Source organism: Pelobates fuscus, chromosome 2 (genome assembly GCF_036172605.1).
Source record: "Pelobates fuscus isolate aPelFus1 chromosome 2, aPelFus1.pri, whole genome shotgun sequence".
NCBI lineage: Eukaryota > Metazoa > Chordata > Amphibia > Anura > Pelobatidae > Pelobates > Pelobates fuscus.
The window spans coordinates 100,739,569-100,760,785 of NC_086318.1; the positions used below are offsets into that span (position 1 = coordinate 100,739,569).

General features: G+C 41.1%; 1 protein-coding gene across 1 annotated transcript in view; it reads left to right on the forward strand.

The window, feature by feature from the left end:
* SLC9A9 (solute carrier family 9 member A9) overlaps nt 1-21,217 on the forward strand; it is an 807,694-nt gene that overhangs the window by 661,851 nt on the left and 124,626 nt on the right. The window lies entirely within an intron of this gene.

Sequence of the window (21,217 nt, forward strand, 5' to 3'; positions counted from 1 at the left end):
CCTGATTCTTGCTCTTCCGGCTACAAGAGAGCAGTATGTATGTCTGTCTGCTGAGCAGACCAGAGCAGCCACTCCCCCTTCCCTCCTGCTTGCAGTGCCAGAGGAGCGTCTGGCCTGCTTGAGCAGGGCTGGAGCTGGAGGACGGACAGCAAATCGTAATGTAGGAGAAGAGGGGCTTGGGAGAAGGGGGCAGTGTATTTGAAGGAAGAAGGGGGCAGTGTATTTGAAGAAAGGAGGGGGCAGTGTATTTATTTGGAGGAGGGAGGAAGCAGTGTATTAGAGTGGTGGGGGACAGTGTATTAATTTAAGAGAGGGAAGGGACAGTGTATTAACTTGGGGGAGTGAGGGACCAGTGCATTAAAGGGAGGGGGCAATGTATTAATGGGAGGAAGGGGGCAGTGTATTAAATTGGGGAGGGGTGGCAGTGTATTAATGTGAGGGAGGGGTTGCAGTGTATTAATGGGAGGGAGGGGTGGCAGTGTATTAATGGGAGGGAGCGGGGCAGTGTATTAATTTGAGGGAGGGAGGGGGCACTGTATTAATTTGGGGAAGTCAGGGGGCCAGTGTATTAAATTGGGGAAGGGGGGCAGTGTATTTGAAGGAAGGAGGGACAGTGTATTTATTTATTTGAGGGAGGGAGGGGCCCAGTGTGTTAAATTAGGGGTAGGGAGGGCAGAGTATTAAAGTGGAAAGCATTGGATTGGCTGAGATCATCAAATTTGATGATCTCAGCCAAAGTGAAGAACACACTCATAGAAATTCAAAATAAACAAGATAATGTAATTTGTTTTTTTACAGCTGTGTAACAGCATGTGGTGGAATCTCGGTAAAAATAAATTTAGTAGGCCGAGATTACCACGTGGCATGTGTACGTGCATATGCTGACGTATCGATCAGTTGGCTGCACGAGGCAAGATACGATCAGTAGTGTACGGAGCATGTGCAAGAATACAGGATGTAGTATTCCCCTCCTCCATTGTGCTGGACAGGCCATGCGGTCAAACAGGAAGTTAATTCTTATTTGTGTTGATTGGTCAAGAGAATGTGCGGGTGGAGCTTAATATGGGAGGAGTTATGTGCCTATATAAGGAGCCTGCCGGGGCTCAGAACTTGTTGTATTTGGTGACGTTAGTCCCTCTGAGTCCCGATCGGTGATCCAATAAAGAATCTCTTCCTTCCTGAAGAAACCTGTGTCCATCTCTCTGTGCTTGGCTTCCGTCCGTTTCTCCGGTATCATTTGGTGCATTGGCCGGGAAGCTCATCGTTCAACGGTAGCTGAGAGGCAGAGGCGTGAGACGGTCTATCTTTGCCCACGTTCTCTACGGCTGCACCCCTGAACTTCTGCGTGGACCTCCCTTCGTCTCGGCGCCACTGGTCTGTTGTCCAGGAGATCATCGGCCTCTACGTAAGAAGTGCTGGGGTGTCCCCGTCGATGAGTGTGAACTCAGGTTCAGGAACGAGGAGGTAAGACAACTGCTGTTTTAGACGGCAGACCCACTAGGGGTATACCGATTGTGCGGTAGGCCCAAAAGGGGTTTAAATCTGTGTATGGAATCTGCCCCCTCTGTCGGAGGGAAGGAGCGAAGGCGCACCGCTCGATCGAACGCTCTTTAGTCAGACCGTTTGATTTTGTTAGTCAGGCGGGGCTCTGGTGTAAATAGCCCTAGCCGGACACCGGTGTCTTGTCTAGACTAGCGTTCTAGGGTGTATATTTTGTTCGCTAGGTCGGAGGGACCGGGAGACTAAGCGGCGTCTGTGTAAATTCGGTTCGCTAGCTCTCAACCTATCTTGGCTAAGTGGGAAGGCGTGTAAATTTGGAACCCACTAGACTTTTGATAGTTATCGACTAAGAGGCGTCTGTGTAAATTCGGTCCTCTAGCTCGCTATATGTGGTGCTTGGGCAGTGTGGCTAACCAAAACGTATGTAGATTGTTTTTAGGTAGTCCATTCAAGGTACTGGCCAATAGTTTAGTTGGGAATTGTAAATGTGTTAAAGATTGTTTAGTAAAGTGTATATCTTGTTAGATAGCGCGAGCTCAGCCGTCTAGCGAGAGTGTTAATAGTGTGTTGCTGTATTATAGTGCACGGTACCATAACCCTGTATATTTACTGACACTGTATATAAGTACTAATCATTGTCGTCCATTGCATGTTTAACACCATAACCACTAATAATTGTATTGTGACCTTAACTTGTGCTTTGACCTATGCTAACCGTACTGTAACCGCTATTTGTAAAAGACGATGTTACTGGGGTGTGTTATAGACGGGTAATTCGTATATAGAGAATTATAGCGTGGGTGACTGTATAGTTTCGCCAAAGGGCATAATATTGATTATCTAGTGACTGGTGTAACAGCTGTGTGTGTACGGGAATTCCCTGAGTGTTTATTGTGTTATTATATACGTTTCACTTGGTAACCGTACCACGTGGTGCTGTTGCCAGAGGAAACGGGTGTGACTGTTGAATAGTACGCGTGCATAGTATACGTTGTCAACGACGTTCCATTGATAAGTATGGGCGCGTCGCAGTCAACGATTCCGGATCCCTTAGGTTGTATGGTGAAGAATTTTAAAAAGGGATTTAAAACCTGTGATTTTGGGGTTAAAATGTCTCCTGTACGTTTGGTCACTTTGTGTACTAGGGAGTGGCCTACTTTGGTTGCGGCATGGCCGCCACGTGGCAGTTTGGATCCAACTCTGGTACAGCACTTACACGTGGCTGTATCAGGTAGGCCTGAACTTTACGGACAGTTTCCTTATATTGATTGTTGGAGACAGGCTGTAAATGACTCGCCAAAATGGATCCAGACATGCCACGAGGAGCAATGTCGCCTCATGGTGGCCAGGACTTGTTTGTCCACTAGGACTGTGGTTAGGCCCATTTTGGACACGCCCCCTGAGTCCGAGATCCCTTTGCCGCCCCCTTACTTTCCTTTAAGAGGAAGTGATGCAAATGCAGGAAGTCCTGCAACCCTCCCCTCATTGCCCTCATCCACTTCCGCTTCCTCCTCCAGTACAGAATCCACCCCTTCTCGTACTAAATCTCCCCTTCCGGAATCAGAGCCAACCCCCATTAGGTCTGAATATCCTGATTTGGCGCCACTTCAGACTTCCGGTCAAGCTTCTTCTAGCTCGACCCGAAGTGTTTTATTTACTACCTTTTCCCAAAACCAAGCTCCCACATCCTCATACCCTATCTCTCCCCGACTGGAACCCATAACTGACGCCCCTCCACGTAGCCCCATACAAACCCGACAACTGACCGGTACCCAACAATTAAAACACTATCAGATGCCTCTTCGTCTGAATCCCGGGTCAGCCTATATCGATGCCGCAGGTCAAATGGCACATGCTGACCCAGTCTTTGTATATGTCCCATTCACGACAACCGATCTCTTAAACTGGAAGACCCACAATTCCTCGTATACTGAGAAACCACAAGCTATGACTGATCTGTTCACCTTGATAGTTCAGACACATAATCCGACATGGGCTGATTGCCAGCAGTTATTAATGACTTTGTTTAACAATGAGGAAAGGACAAGAATTAATCAAGCGGCCATTAAAGCGCTAGAGGATAGAGCCCGTGCTTTGAATCAAGCTAATCCAGCAGCATGGGCCGCAACACACTATCCTAACACCGATCCCGATTGGAATGTAAACGGTGCTGATATGGTTCAACTCAGAGCCTATAGAGATGCTATAATTGCTGGCATGAAAGCCGGAGGAAAGAAAGCCATTAACATGTCGAAGACAGTTGAGGTGATTCAGAAAAGTGATGAAGCGCCCAGTGTCTTTTATGAGCGATTATTGGAGGCATACCGCTTGTATACCCCCTTTAATCCGGAAGACGCAGATAATTCCCGAATGGTGAACTCCGCCTTTGTCAGCAAAGCTTACGGAGATATTAAGCGCAAGCTACAAAAGTTAGAAGGGTTTGCAGGAATGTCTATTACCCAACTAATGGAGGTAGCGAATAAAGTATATATGAACAGGGAAACAGAAAGTAAGAAAGAGGAAGAGCGCAAGATGCGTAGAAAGGCAGATATGCTAGCGGTAGCAATCGCAGGCGTAGATAGACGGGGCCCAGATAGAGGCGATAGTAAGTGGAATGAGGAACCTCTAAGTAGAAATCAGTGCGCATACTGTAAGGAAGAAGGGCATTGGAGAAATGAGTGTCCGCGAAGAGAACAGTCTGAGAGAGACAGACCTAGGACAGGTTATGGAAACTTTAGAGGCAGAGCGAGAGGTAGAGGAGGCCCCGGAGGGAGTAATGGTAATAGAGGGAGCAATGGGAACAGAGGAAGTGTTAGGGAAGACAGGTATTTTCCAGCAGCGCAAAGGTCCCGCGATAGAGAAGGTAGGGACTTTGTAGGATTGGCTGACACGGTCATGGAGGACTATTGATACCGACCGGGCTCCATCCCCCTTGGTCGAGCGGAGCCTATGGTCGATGTATCAATAGGGGGAAAAAGGAGTGCGTTCATGATCGACACTGGTGCTGAACACTCGGTGGTGACTAATCTAGTTGCTCCTCCATCTGGAAGGACTATTACTGTGATAGGAGCAACTGGAAGAAGTGCTGAAAAACCGGTTCTTAAAAGTCGACTCTGTACATTGGGAGGCCACGTAGTAAAACATCAATTCCTTTATATGCCTGAATGTCCAGTCCAATTGCTGGGACGTGATATGCTATCTAAATTACAAGCGCAGATTACGTTCCTACCAAATGGAACAACATCCTTAAAGTTTAATGGACCTTCAGGTATTATGACATTATCCGTACCAAAGGAAGAAGAGTGGCGACTTTATACAGCGTTGACTAGCCAAAACCCTAGGAGTGATGAATCCTTATTCAACATACCAGGAGTTTGGGCAGAGAACAACCCACCAGGACTGGCCCGCAATATTCCACCTATTAAAATTGAACTAAAACTTGGGGTTTATCCAGTGAGCCTAAGACAATACCACATCCCGCAGAAGGCTAAGAAGAACATCCAATCTTATCTGGATAAGTTCATACGGTATGGTATCCTAAAATTCTGTACTTCCCCCTGGAACACCCCATTGCTGCCTGTTCAAAAGCCCGGTACAGATGAGTATCGACCTGTGCAGGACTTGAGAGCAGTCAATGATGCGGTTGTTAGTATACATCCAGTCGTGCCCAATCCATATAACCTGCTTGCTTTAATTCCGGGCGGGGCTACTTACTTCACAGTCTTAGATCTCAAAGATGCCTTCTTTTGCCTCCGAATTGCCGCGGAAAGTCAATGTATCTTCGCTTTCCAATGGGAAAACGCTGTAACGGGCTCAAAACGCCAAATGACCTGGACAAGACTGCCCTAAGGGTTTAAAAATTCACCTACCCTATTTGGTTCAGCTTTAAGCCAAGATCTACTGGATTTCGAGTCCATCCCAGGAGAGTGTGTATTGTTACAATATGTAGATGACTTGTTGATAGCAGCAGTTACAAAGGAAATATGTCAGCAAGCAACGCACGATCTACTACACATTCTCTGGAAGGCAGGATACAAGGTGTCTAGAAAGAAGGCTCAGTTGTGTTTGCCAACTGTCAAATATCTGGGATTCCATATCTCTGAAGGTCAAAGAATTATGGGGCCAGAGAGAAAAGAAGCTGTGTGCCAAATACCGATACCCAAGAATAGAAGACAAGTGCGAGAATTCTTGGGGGCAGCAGGCTTCTGTAGGATATGGATTCCCAGCTACGCGATACTGGCAAAACCTCTGTATGCAGCTATCAAAGGTACAGAGCACGACCCCTTCTTATGGACTCAAGAACAGCAAACGGCATTTGAAGATGTGAAGAAGGCTTTGATGAGTGCCCCAGGATTAGGTCTACCTGATCACACACGACCATTCTACCTGTACGTACATGAGCAAAGAAGAATGGCTGTGGGAGTATTGACACAGTACTTGGGATCATGGCAAAGACCTGTTGCCTACATGTCTAAGCAACTGGATGCAGTGGCCAGCGGACTTCCACCTTGTCTAAGAGCCGTAGCTGCAGCCGCCCTGCTAGTAGCTGAAACCGATAAACTCACTCTGGGTCAAGAACTTTATGTACGAGTCCCACATGCAGTACAGACATTGTTGGATTACAAAGGAAATCATTGGTTTAGTAACAGCCGTATGACCAAGTATCAAGCAATGTTGTGTGAAAACCCAAGAGTGCATTTAGAGACTGTAAACACCTTAAATCCAGCTACCCTTTTGCCACAACCTACTGAAAGTCAACATGATTGTTTGGAAGTAATGGATGAAGTATTTTCAAGTAGACCAGATCTTCGTGATTTTCCCATCCAGACCCCCGATGTTCAATATTATACCGACGGCAGTAGTTATGTGAAAGAAGGGATCCGCTATGCAGGATATGCAGTAACAACAATACACAAGGTGATAGAAGCTCGGCCACTAGCAAAAGGAACATCAGCACAAAAGGCAGAATTGATAGCACTGACACGAGCGTTACAATTGGCTGAAGGTTTAAGAGTGAACATCTACACGGACTCCAAGTATGCGTTTTTAACCACTCACGCCCACGGAGCTTTGTATAAAGAAAGAGGACTATTGAATTCAGAAGGCAAAGAAATCAAGTATGCAGCTGAAATCCTACAACTATTGGAAGCAGTGTGGGAGCCGAAAGAAGTCGGTATCATACATTGTCGAGCGCATCTGAGAGGAGATGGTGATGTAACCAAGGGAAATCGGATGGCAGACAGTACAGCTAAGCGTGCCGCTGAATCAGGAAGGCAGGAGTATGTAGGGCATATAGCTGCTCTAATACCAACTCCACTGTCTCAATGGACTCCAGTTTATACAGCTCAAGAAGAGGAGTGGTTAAAGACTGAACCTGGAAAGTATTTGGAGAACAAATGGTATCAGTTAGAAGATGGAAGAATAGTCATTCCAGCATCACTAGCGGTAGAAATTGTCCAGAATTATCACAACGGGACACATTCTGGGAGAGACAGCACAGAAGAATCTCTCAGAAAACATTTCTACATACCAAGATTGTCCAACTTGACTCAGGCCATTGTACGAAGATGTGTAACGTGTGCTAAAAATAATGCAAGACAAGGACCAGTAAAGCCACCAGGAGTCCAGTTTATGGGGGACTCCCCATGTCCGATTTACAAATTGACTTTACAGTGATGCCTAAGTCGGGTGGACATCGTTACCTGCTGGTAATTGTGTGCACCTATTCAGGCTGGGTAGAAGCATGTCCTACTCGTACAGAGAAAGCAGGAGAAGTTGTGAGATTCCTGTTACGAGAAATAATACCCCGATATGGACTACGCTGCTCTATAGGATCGGACAATGGTCCAGCTTTTGTTCACCAGTGCCTACAGCAACTGACTCATATGCTTGGTATAAAGTGGAGGCTTCATACTGCATATAGACCCCAGAGTTCTGGTAAGGTAGAGAGAATGAATAGAACTATTAAGAATCAGTTGGCTAAAATGTGTCAGGAAACCCAACTTAAGTGGAACGTTCTCTTACCCATAGCTCTATTGCGAATCCGCAGTACCCCTACCAGAAGGATGGGCCTCTCTCCTTTTGAAATCATGTATGGGCGACCACCTCCCGTACTTGGTAACTTAAGGGGGGATTTGAGTCAGTTGGGAGAAGGAATTACCCGGCAGCAGGTTGTAGAGTTGGGTAAGACTATGGAGGAGGTACAGAAATGGGTACAAGATAGATTACCTGTGAATATTTATCCCCCAGTTCATAGTTACCATCCAGGAGATCAAGTGTGGATTAAAGAGTGGAATAATGTACCGTTAGGGCCCAAGTGGAGAGGTCCTTATGTTGTTCTTTTGTCTACCCCTACAGCGATAAAAGTAGCCGAAGTGACTCCGTGGATACATCACTCCAGGGTTAAACCAGCAGCAGTCGATTCTTGGCAAGTTACAGCAGATCCAGAGAATCCCTGCAAGATCTGGTTAAAACGCACTACTCAGTCGGAGTAACGAGGAACTTTTGTGGATTACAAATTTTATTGTTACAGAGATTTGGTGAAGTGAGTGTTTAGACGGCCATAATAAAGCCTGTCCGCTCACCGACATATAGTGTATAAGCCAGGGAAAGTCTCGAAGGGACTCCTGTGAAGACGAGCAGAACTCCATTCCCTGCAGCCCTTACATCCTGGAAGCTGAGGTGCCTTCGCACGGACGAAGACTGAGGATGATGACGAAAGATGTGTTTTTGATAGTGTTTATTTATGTGTGTTTTTATATTCAGGAAGGTAGAGGTACCGACACTCCTAGCTGTGAGGTATGCATTAAGACTACAAGAACAGGTAACCATATTTCCCAAACCCTAATTTGGCATTCACAATACGAGTGTAAAGGAGATGTATCCAGATGTAGATACCTTAATATAGAATATAGTGTGTGCCATTTAGGAGTAGGAGAACCTAAGTGCTTCAGTCCGGAGTATCAACCTTGTACAATTTGGTTGACTCTCAGGAATGGAGATCCTCAGGGGACCCTAATTAATAAGACGGTGTTAGAATCCGTACATTCTTCGGGTGTTCTGCTATTTGATGCATGTAAGGCGATATCAAGTGGTAGAAAGCCGTGGAATGTATGTGGGGATCTTAGATGGGAGAGGACGTATGGGTCTAACGATAAATATATTTGTCCCAGTAGTAAAAATAAATATGTGAGTCCTAGATGCCCAAATAGAGATTATAACTTTTGCCCATATTGGTCTTGTGTGGGGTGGGCAACTTGGGGACAGACAGTAGACAAGGACATGATAGTGACTAAGTTGCCTACTAGCCCATATTGTAAGTCTATGGAATGCAATCCATTCCATATACTTATAAATAACCCCGACAAGTTCTTAGACAAGTATGGTAATTTATTTGGGTTTCAAATATATGGGACGGGTTTAGATCCTGGGACAGTATTGTTTATAGGGATAGAGACTGATACGGTATCCTCCCAGACTCATCAAGTATACCATTCCTTTTATGAAGAGATGAGTATAGATAATAAGATCCCCCATAATGCTAAAAACCTGTTCATCGATTTAGCTGAAAGTATTGCCGGTAGTCTTAATGTTACCAACTGCTATGTGTGTGGAGGTACTAACATGGGAGACCAATGGCCTTGGGAAGCAAAGGAGGTAATGTCCGGTTCTGAGGCAGTTGACCAATTAATATCTACACTAGCCGATTATCATACGAGTGTTAGAGGTAAATCTGAGTGGAGATTAAAGACCTCCATCATAGGTTATGTTTGCATAGCAAGGAAAGGAATAATGTATAATACTTCTGTAGGAGAATTAACTTGTCTAGGGCAAAAAGCTTATGATGATGATACAAAGAATACAACTTGGTGGTCGGCTTCAAATGTCTCAGAACCATCTAACCCGTTTGCTAGATACGCCAATTTAAAGGATGTGTGGTTTGACCTATCCATCACATCTACCTGGAGAGCCCCAGCAAATTTGTACTGGATCTGTGGTAAGAAAGCCTATTCGGAGTTGCCACAGGACTGGGAAGGGGCATGTGTGTTGGGTATGCTTAAACCATCCTTCTTCTTGTTACCTATTGAAACAGGTGAGACTTTAGGTGTTAAAGTGTATGATGTGAATCATAGGAAGAAAAGGGGACCCATAGAGATAGGCGCCTGGGAAGATAATGAATGGCCTCCCCAGCGTATTATAGATTATTATGGGCCAGCCACGTGGGCAGAAGATGGTACCTTTGGTTATAGAACCCCTATTTATATGCTCAACCGTATTATAAGATTACAGGCAGTGGTTGAGATTATTACTAACGAGACATCACAAGCGCTCAATCTTCTAGCGAAGCATAATACCAGGATGAGGACAGCAGTATACCAAAATAGATTAGCCTTGGATTACCTTTTGGCAGTAGAGGGAGGTGTATGTGGGAAGTTTAATCTGAGCAATTGCTGTCTTCAAATAGATGACGAAGGGCAAGCAATAGCTGAGCTTACTAGCCATATGGTTAAACTAGCGCATGTGCCTACTCAGGTATGGAAAGGGTACAATCCAAGTAGTTGGTTTGGTAGCTGGTATGAGTGGTTTGGAGGGCTTAAGGCAGTGGTAGGTGGAGTCCTACTGATTTTAATGTTGTGTCTACTCTTGCCGTGTCTTATACCCTTAGTAGTTAGGTCTGTGCAAAGCCTGATAGAAAATATAGCAGAGAGGAAGGCTGCTGCACAGATAATGGCAATCTATAAATATGAGGCTCTAGATCAGGGAGAACCAATGCAGGAAGATGAGTGTTGAAGATTCACATCATAAGATAAGTCTGGTCTGGTTCAAGGTAACTTGCGGTGTATGCAAACTAAGGTTAAGTGATGCCTCAAGTAATTGTAAAATATCAAGAGGCATCAAAGGGGGGAATGTGGTGGAATCTCGGTAAAAATAAATTTAGTAGGCCGAGATTACCACGTGGCATGTGTACGTGCATATGCTGACGTATCGATCAGTTGGCTGCACGAGGCAAGATACGATCAGTAGTGTACGGAGCATGTGCAAGAATACAGGATGTAGTATTCCCCTCCTCCATTGTGCTGGACAGGCCATGCAGTCAAACAGGAAGTTAATTCTTATTTGTGTTTATTGGTCAAGAGAATGTGCGGGTGGAGCTTAATATGGGAGGAGTTATGTGCCTATATAAGGAGCCTGCACTATTGTCCGGGGCTCAGAACTTGTTGTATTTGGTGACGTTAGTCCCTCTGAGTCCCGATCGGTGATCCAATAAAGAATCTCTTCCTTCCTGAAGAAACCTGTGTCCATCTCTCTGTGCTTGGCTTCCGTCAGTTTCTCCGGTATCAAGCATACATTTACCATTTCAGTCCTATTACCAAACATTTCTTAATATGTCAAGGTAGTTGGACTGAAATGTTGGTTATATGCAAATGCACGCATCCTTAAAATAAATTTGCTCTTTTGTTTACTTTGAAGCCCTACAAGTGTATGGATGTCCAGTGTCAGTTGTACTTTTCGAAATAAACCTACATTTCCATAAAAACTGACGTTTTTGTTTTTTTTGTGGCCCACATAAACGTTAACCTTGATTATTTGGTCCGTCTTAGCCTTTGAGTTTGACATGCTTGCCCTAGTTGCTCTAACTACGAACCAGTGAATGTTTTTTTTTTAAATCCTGTAGGCATTGAAATGTGACAATCTAAGATCTGCTGTGTTTGCTTCTCCAATTGTCTGCAAATATTGTTCCCATCCAAGTTTTTTTTCACATATCGATAAAAACTAGATCTGCAGGTTAAGTGGACAAACACATGCAGTATACTTATATGTAGTGCCAAACATTTTAAGACCCAAGTAAATCTTTTCATAAGAAAATACATTAAAATTTTTCTAGATGTTTGGGTACTCTAGATGTTTTTTTTTTTAATGTGTCTCATTTTCAAACTACAGTTGTGCAAACATAGAAACTATTTAGTCTTGCTAACTTTGTTTCTTGGCTGCACTGAAGAATGCTTCCTTTAGACTCATATCAATAATAAGTATTTTATAAAGACCAAATCTTTATGAAATACTTAGCTTTGCTGTGAATGAAATTCCAACTCAGTCAAAAGGATGTACTGAGGCAAAGTCTGGACTATTTGTATCAGTTATTCCCTCCGTATGACAAAAAGGCAAAGCTACCTTTTGTCAAGTTTGTAATTTCCCCCAGCCGTGACAAGTGCCGGCTATAGGCTAAAAAGCTCTTGCATGTGCGCGAGTACAGCATGATGTTGGCTTACTTGTATTCTGTGAAGGAGTGAACCAAAGTATATGTCATGGTATGGCATTTGATTGTAAGATTTTACAAAGACCGCAATTGGCTTAGAAGAAGATGTTTGTTCATGTTTTGAACATTGCCTTAACAATAGATACATAGAGTATTAGCTACTGGAAAATTTTGAGTTGTACTATGTGAAGTAACTCTGCTCTGTTCTGTATAACACAGCACTAGGTAATATAATACTCCTGCCCTTGATATACATTCTTTTCCAAGGGATTTTAGTAATTTAGGAGAGTGGGCAGGGAAATTACAGCTTAGGTTCGGTGTAGATAAATGCAAAGCTATACATTTTGGCATGAGACACATACAAACCTTTGCTCTAAATGAGGATGCCTTAAACATAATGTTAAATGAGAAGTACTTGATAATTATACACAACTGACTGATCAATGTATAGTGTTAGTCAGCTGTTCCAAATGGCAGTCTGTTACTGGCATGCATAAAAAGGTGTATTAATTCACATTTGAAAATTAAATCTTGAATATCCTTTGACTCAATGGTAAGACTGCTCTTGGAATATTTGGTACATTTTTTTTATTCTAGTTTTAACCCCTTAACGACCGCTGATGGTTCAGGACCGTCATCGGAAACATCACCTTGAGGTCCGATGACGGTCCTGAACCGTCATAACGGTAATATTTACTTACCCAATCACCGCCGTTCCCCTGTCGGTGATCTGCGTTGCTCCTGGTCTGGGGGGGACTCGGTGAATTAGGACCCCGCGGCCGCAATAGGTGCCTGTGTATCTGCCTGCAGGGGGACTGCCTGAACTGACAGGCAGTCTCCCTGCATGTGTAAAAAAAATTTTTTAATAAATAAAAATATAATTAGATGTGTGTGTGTGTATGTATGTATATAGACAACCCAGGCTTAAAGTCCAGAGAATTTAATTTGCTAGCACTGTATTTAACCCTGTAACTTTCTATGACAACCTAAAACCTGTACATGTGGGGTACTGTTTTACTTTGGAGACCTCTCTGAGTTTCAAAACTGTAAAACATTGATGATATTGTCAGTGAAAGTGATTTTATTTTTTACATTTTCACACACAAACCGCACTTTCACTGATGATATAATTGTTGTGATACATTTTACTGTTTTGAAACACTAATATTGGTGTCCAGCAAAGTCTCCAGAGTACAACAGTACCCCCCATGTAAAGGTTTTATAGTGTTTTTGAAAGTTACAGGGTCACATTTTTTCACATTGAAAATTGCCAGGTTGGTTATGTTGCCTTTAAGAGCATATGGTGGCCCAGGAATGAGAATTTATCCCATGATGACATACCATTTGCAAAAGAATACAACCTTGGGTTGTATTCTTTTGCAAATGGTATGTCATCATGGGGTTAATTATCATTCCTGGGCCACCATACGCTCTTAAATGCAAATGGGGTATGTTTAGTCTTTTTAGTAGCAACTTAGTCACAAACACTGGCCAAAGTTAGCGTTCATAATTGTTTTTTTTTTTTTATTTTAACACACAAACAAATATAAGTTCTAACTTTGGCCAGTGTTTGTGACTAAGTGGCTACTAAAAAGGACTAAACATACCCCATATTGAATACCCTGGGTTGCCTACTTTAAAAAAATAGGTGAGGTGTGATTCATAGATGTATGACAGATATCAGTGTTACAATGTCACTATTAAAAATATATATTTTGAAACCGCATTATCCTACTTGTACTTATAGCCCTATAACTTGCAAAAAAAGCATGTAACACTGTGTGTTTTTAAACTCCGGACAAAATTTTAAATCTATTTAGCAGTTTTTTTTCCATTATCGTTTGTAGATAAGTAAAAGATTTTTCAAGTAAAGGTAAAAAAAAAACATGTTTTTCAATTTTTCACCATATATTATTCTTTTTTTTAAATAAAATATATGACATGATACAAATAATGGTATGTAAAGAAAGTCCTTCTTGTTCTAAAAAAAACAATATATAATTTGTATGGGAAGAGAAAATGAAAGAGAGGAAACTTACAGCTAAACACAAACACCACAAAAGTGTTAAAACAGCTCTGGTCCTTAACGTACAACATGGCCAAAACAGTCCGATCCTGAAGGGGTTAAAGACCATCCTAGAACTAGAAATAAATTGCAGGGATAGACTAATAAATGAATATGGTAAGTGAACATTTTTTTGAAAAAGTTAAGCATCTTTTAGGGGATATGATAGCATTATAAATATGTATACATTGTCAGAATTCTGGTAACTTGTTCATTAACAAGATTGAGCAAACAACAATAGTTCAGTAGTTCAGACTTAAAAAAGAGAGATTTTACTTTCAGCAAAGAGGTTATTTACAGTGAAAACAACGCAGATATTTAGTGCCTTAAAGAAACACCATAGTTGCTAGGTAATAAGTCAGTATAACACTATAGTTAGAGGATACATGTGTGTGTGCCTAATGTTTAATGTTCCTTTAAGAGATTGCATTATTAGATTCTGTAGAGATTTTTAAAAAACAGAATATTCAAGGTTTTAATAGTTAATACGAATAGAAAAAGCCAAAACATGTTTATCCAAGGAGAAATCTAATTGCCGTTTTTGCCAAACAACTTTTTTTTTAAATCTTTTTGTGGCACAATTAAAACATCACTTCAAATTGGGCTTTTTGTCTTCTTTGGGTGAAGAATATAATTTTTTTTTTATTCTGCATCGAGTACTGCAACGCCTTCCTTGTTGGTCTTACTAATTTCCTAATTCTTAAATTGTTCCATAATGAGTATTGCACACGACTCATCTTCTTGACCTCATGTACCTCTCGGCCATTTACTCTGGTTTCTTATAAAAATTAGGATTCATTTAAAATGCTTACTTCTAAAGCTCTTCATAACTCTGTATCTTGCTACTCATCCTAATTATAACATGAGTCTTATACAGGCCCAGCCCCTCAACTCTGCAAAAAAGACCAGTGCCTGTCCTGTGTTTTGGACCTCTGATTTTCATCTTCGAAACTTCTCTTGTGCTTCACCAGTAGACCTTCTCCCATTCCATAAAAATATATATATATATATATAAACAAAACACTAAAAAAGTAACTTATCTTTCTTTATTTTTAACTCCAGATACATCATTTAATATTAACAGATCTCATTTTATTGTAAATTTACCTTGCATACAATTTTTACTATGTATGACATATAGTAATCGTATCTCAACCCTCCTTAGACTATACGTTTGTTAGAGCAGGGTCCTCACCACCTTTTGATTACCTCTTTTTTTCCTAAAAACAAAATGTTTTAATGTTTCAAAATTAATCTTCAGGGGTTTTTTTTTTTTGGGGGGGGGGGGGGGGGATGAACCTGGGGGTGTAATGTCATAATTCAAAAAGATTTTTTTTTTTAAAAAAAAAACTGAGTTGGAATTTAATAGGTTTCCTTTTCAAAGATTCTCTTTTGTTTTAAAGATTCTGCTAAAGGGACACTATAGACACCCAAACCACTTCAGTTCATTGCAGTGGTTTGGGTTCAGTGCCCTTGTCATATTTAACCCTGCAATGTAAACCGTTCTAGTTTTAGAAAAACTGTAAATATTATTTTTATTATTTTTTTGTTATTTCTATAGTGCCAACAAATTCTGTACCGCTATATAATTATATTGCCGTATTAAGACAGCCTCTAAAGGCTGTCTACCAGACAGCCACTAGAGGTGCTTCCTGTTTTCTAAGCAACTTTAGGTCACCTGACGCTGGACATCCTCACTTCCTGTATGACAACATCCAGCATCAGTGAAAACCCCATAGGAAAGCATGCTCATTAGCTGCCCCCTCCACTTTGCCCCTCCCCAGCCCCCTCTGCCAGATTATGTCGGTCGGGAGCGCTGACCCAGTACTGAGGGAAATCAGGGCTGGGATCGGGTAAGTAAATAAAATAATTTTAACTCTTTGTATTCCTTTTGTATTTGCATCAGTGAAAACCCCATAGGAAAGCATGCTCATTAGCCGCCCCCTCCCCTTTGCCCCTCCCCAGCCCCCTCTGCCAGATTATGTCGGTCGGGAGCGCTGACCCAGTACTGAGGGAAATCAGGGCTGGGATCGGGTAAGTAAATAAAATAATTTTAACTCTTTGTATTCCTTTTGTATTTGCTTTCTATACACAGATTTGTATTCCTTACACTATAGTATCCCTTTAACCCCTTAAGGACATGTCATGATTCCCTTTTATTGCAGAAGTTTGGTCCTTAAGGGGTTAAGGCAATGTGTCCAGAAAAAAGAAACGTAAAAAGTCATTTGAGTAATTCCATTTTAGTCAGAATTAAAACTGAACACAAACATGCCTCTTATAGCTAATTTTCTTTCAGCTAAAATCGAATCTAGCCTTTAATTTGAATAATTAAAGCAATAGCAGAATGCCACTGCGAGATTATCTTGACAGCAGACCAATTATCTAAATATAGTTTAATTAAAAGGCCTCTATCATTGTTACATGTACTGTACTTCTTCACCATCATTTCTGACAGGAAAGCAGCAATCACAGAATTCGCAAAGACCCCAGACAATGAGATCTGGGGGTCCGGTGGCCGGGGGGCTGGTAATGGCGAATTCTACTTGCCTGAATTTGACTCTCATGGCCATCTTCTTACAGTGGGCCCTTTTCAGCATGAGCAAGAAAGCATGCAGGATCTTCCATAGACAGAGCCAATTCCCTTCAAGAACATTGGGGGGGACTGACACTTCTAGATGGCAGTATCTTATCCCAGTGTTTAGAAGTGTCATTCATAGAAAATATAAAAAGACAAAGTAGTCCCTACTTTGTCTCTGAATATCTCTTGAGTGGGTTGTAATTTCAGCTGAATTCCAATACAGTCAAAATTAGTATTTCCTAAAGACTCTATGTTTATGGAATACAAGTTTTTGGGGGGTTGAACCTGAGAGTGCCCAAAATTAGAGCTTATTAAAGTTAAAGCTCTAAAGTTATAAGTTTACTTAAGACAGTCCTCAGGACAACTTTAACCCCTTAAGGACCAAACTTCTGGAATAAAAGGGAATCTTGACATGTCACACACGTCATGTGTCCTTAAGGGGTTAAGGATTCTTATACTAAAAGTTACAAATAATTATATTTTAAGACATGGCTTTTTCATACATTGCAAGCACATTTGATGCATCATATTTTCCATAAAACCAAATTACGTCAATTCTGTAAATCCCACTTAAGTTTTCTTATTATGAGTTGGCACATTGTAAGCAGGGTATAAGAAACAAGCTCAAAAGCATACGAAGAACTAAGAGACCTGGGACCTGTCAGAAATAACTCATAGATCTCTAGTACTAAATGTAAGTAATGTTGTATAGCTTCCTTGGACGAGCTCACGTCAAGGACAGCACCAGCTGGAACCTACGCCTGCCTGCCATATGCTTCCTGGTTCTGGGCATAGGCTGACTATACATTTACCTCACAGGGCAGCTTCACTGCGTTTGATTATTTGTGGTATAGAGGGAGTGGAGGGATAGGTATGCAAATCGCTAGACCATTAAGGGTAGGAAAGGGGGGGTCCCTAAAAAAAAGCCCTCCAACAGCTCCAGGCAAAGCCTTAACATGTGTGTTTGGGCAAAAATTTCATATTAGTATTTACAAGAAAAGTGCTGTAACATAACCCCTGATTTGTGAAAAGTCTGTTGTGGTGTGCCGGAACCAACGATGCAGTAGGCCTGAAAATAAAAAAAAAAAGGTCAAAAAGGATATGTAATGCCAATATATTTATTAAGACAATGAACATAATACGAAATACAGTACATTTTACAAGGACATTTTAACAAAAGCCTGCCGCTTTTGGTTGTGGTATATACTGTGGTATGCTGATGATTTATCCAGTGATTTAATTATATGAACCGGTATGTCTTGACTGGATGCTCTAGATGCTGCCCCAATCCTAGAGTGGCAGGAATACTCACTAGGGTTAAGTCCTTGTCCCATAATTAATAACCGGACATATAACATACATTTTGTAGTTGTCAGGATAGATCCATATAATGAAAGTAAAGGTTGTGACTGTACCGTTGGTAGGGATAGAAGGTAAGTATCCAAAACTTTCACAGGGAACCATTTATATTTTATCCCGGCAGGGTTGACTCAGCCCTTCATCCTTCCAAGGTAGATAAAATGAGTACCATTAAATTGGGTAATAGTAACAACCCCTGGATGCTGGGCTAAGGTAACATCCCCAGGACGTACTTGAAAACAAGAGTAATCTGAATGTACCTTTCCTTGTTAAGTACGTTGTTAATATTATTTTGAGCAGGGTAATATGGAATGTAGACTTGTTGATCCAGTTGGCTAGTTTTAGTGACTGGTAGGGGGAGTATGTAATGATCCTGATGTTTAAAAAGATAGGATCTTTTAAGACTATTTTGGGAGTTGTTTATGTTAGTGGTAGTAAATTCCCATGGTCTGAGAAACCAGTAAAAAGCCAGTTATATAGATGTCTTGACAACTAAGTTAGTGCTATGTTCAAAAGGGGCTGAATCTAGTAAGTCAGACAGGGATTGAAATTATTTTTTGTGGATTGGTAGTTTTTGTTGTGAGGTTGAACCACTGGCTTTTTAGATTCCTTTAACCCCTTAAGGACACATGACATGTGTGACATGTCATGATTCCCTTTTATTCCAGAAGTTTGGTCCTTAAGGGGTTAAGTATAGTCTTAATAGGATAGGATGAAAACTAAGATTGTTCGGAAATGTGGAAAGCATGTGATGTTGTATGCCGGTCAGGTCTAATTTTATAGTATTATGGGATAGTTTTAACTTAAGGTGGCAAAAAGTAGCAAATCCTACCAGCGATGTTATATCATACATCTTAGCTATTTGTTGTTCGAATATGAACTTATTGTATAATGAGATAGCCCTCTCATAAGATTGAGTATTGTCCGAAAGAGCCAGTTGTGTCAATGTACAGCTATGAGCCAACAAGTCATCTAATACAGAATTAGGTGGGGCAGCTGTAGCTAATCGTGAGGCAGTAGGAAGGGTTTCCCAAAATGCCTGGAATTGGAAACAAGATAACTGATCAGCCGCTGTATTGATTATATACAATACAAATCCTCGACCTTTTCACTCGTGTTAAGGGGAAACAAAATTTCCTGGTGAAATACTTTGTTATTGTTTTTATTATTTCAAATGTATACTTACAAATTCATATTTAATTATACACATTACAAATCACTTTTAGGGAAACATATATTCACCATTTTTAGCTCTTCCATATCCAATTCACAACATTGTGTTAAATGATAAAAGTCACAAGGCAGATCATTGAAATGTTACATTTAATTCACAAAGCCATCAGCTACTAATGAGCATTGACTGTGCTTTTAATGTATGTATTGAGAATAGAATCCCCAGGAAGCTTTGCATTAGAATGTATCTTTGCCCCTGCTGGCTGTTACAGTATATGATTCCTTGTTGTTCATCATTAGGTTTTCATAATGTAAAGAAAATGGATTACACTGCAATAATTGCACATATTTGTTCAGGATGCAAATTTGTATACATTAACCTTTATATCTGCTCCAATTTGTCAACTCTTGGAATCACTGAAATAATCCAAATTGAATTAGGGTATGTGCCCCTGAATAGTTACCCTCATCCACAATTTAAGGGAAAAAAATACCTTTATTCTTGAAGACATTTTTATAAAACTGTAATTATATTCATATGGGATTAAAAACTACAACAATTCCAGGGTATGGAGCCTTGCTGCTGGTACTGGGTAACCTGTGTGCAGAGTTGCTTACCTTAGCATGATGGCAAACACAAAAGCTGGAACAGAAAAGCAAAATTTGAGGTCATTAGGATGGTATCAGATTATTAATGTTCTTAACATCATAGAGAATTACACCACCCTGGGTATTACCGAAATGCTTCTTTGGTATTCATTAGCTAACCCATATATGAAATCTAATACATTTTGTCTAACTGGTAGACAGGGATTGATAGTGCAGAAGCCATAGTTGTCCCTTTTATTAGCCTAGAAATAAAGGGGTATTCCAAGCCATGAACAATCCAGTGTTTTGAAGTGGTCTAGGTGTTTGGAGTCTGCATGTGCAACATTCCTATTTGAAACTCAGCACATACAGAGTTAAAGCACTTTGCTGCCGCAGGTGTAACTCCACCTTCCAGTCATTCTACTTCTAGTTATTATCCTTGTGCCTTCAAAATTACAGTTCTTTCTCCAGTTCTAATAAAGAAAAACCTTGGTCAGGCCTGCCCTTCTTACCAATTTTCGAGTTATCTTCCTTCCACCTTACTTCTCTGAACTAGTTGAACGTGTCATCTGCAATCAGCAATCATCGTGCCACATGGCCATGGGAACACCACAGAGCACCTCACTCACCATCTCAAACCCAGCAGGTGCACACCACATATCTCTCTCCTTGGCAGTGGTCGGAACTGAAAATATTAGAGACAACGGCAGCTGTGCACCAGCTTATGTTCCTTGTGGTTACATAGTTACATAGCTGAAAAGAGACTTGCGTCCATGAAGTTCAGCCTTCCTCACATTTGTTTTTGCTGTTGATCCAAAAGAAGGCAAAAAAAACCCAGTTTGAAGCACTTCCAATTTTGCAACAAGCTAGGAAAAAAAAAATTCCTTCTTGACCCTAGAATGGCAGTCAGATTTATCCTTGGATCAAGCAGTTATTACCCTACATTGAAAGATTATATCCTTGAATATTCTGTTTTTGCAAGTATGCATCTAGTAGCTGTTTGAACATCTGTATGGACTCTGATAAAACCACTTCTTCAGGCAGAGAATTCCACATCCTGATTGTTCTTACAGTAAAAAAACCTTTCCTTTGCCTTAGACAAAATCTTCTTTCTTCTAGTCTAAACGCATGACCTCGTGTCCTATGTAAAGTACGGTTTGTGGTTCTGACACTCAAGAACGTGTGTGCGACATCATGCACATTCCAATGTCACATGACCTTTAGTGGCCATCAGAGATGTTCCTATGGTATTTAAACATTTTTTTAAAACTTGTTTTAGTACCCTGTCATGGTTTCCAGTTTTGGTTATCAGAGAATAAATTATTTCTATTGATTCCTGTGTATTTTGACCTTGGCTCTTTATCTGACTATCCTGACTTCTGTATTCTTGAACTTTGGCTTGTCTACCATTGTTGTACATTCTGTTTCCCTGACCTCAGCCTGTCCTGTACTATTCTATTAACATTAAAGCCTGCCATTCCAAGGTCCACTAATACTTTTTAGTTTTTTTTTTTTGTTAGTTAATTTATTTGTTACTTAAGTTCTGAATGTTTGGTATCAGATTATCTACCTTAATCCACACCCATTCTATCCTCCCAGCCACACAATATGGTTTCTGCCCTAACCATTTGAATAAAACAGTGCTGCTTCCTGTCTATAACTTCTTCACCCAAGAACATCACTCTACATGTTTGTC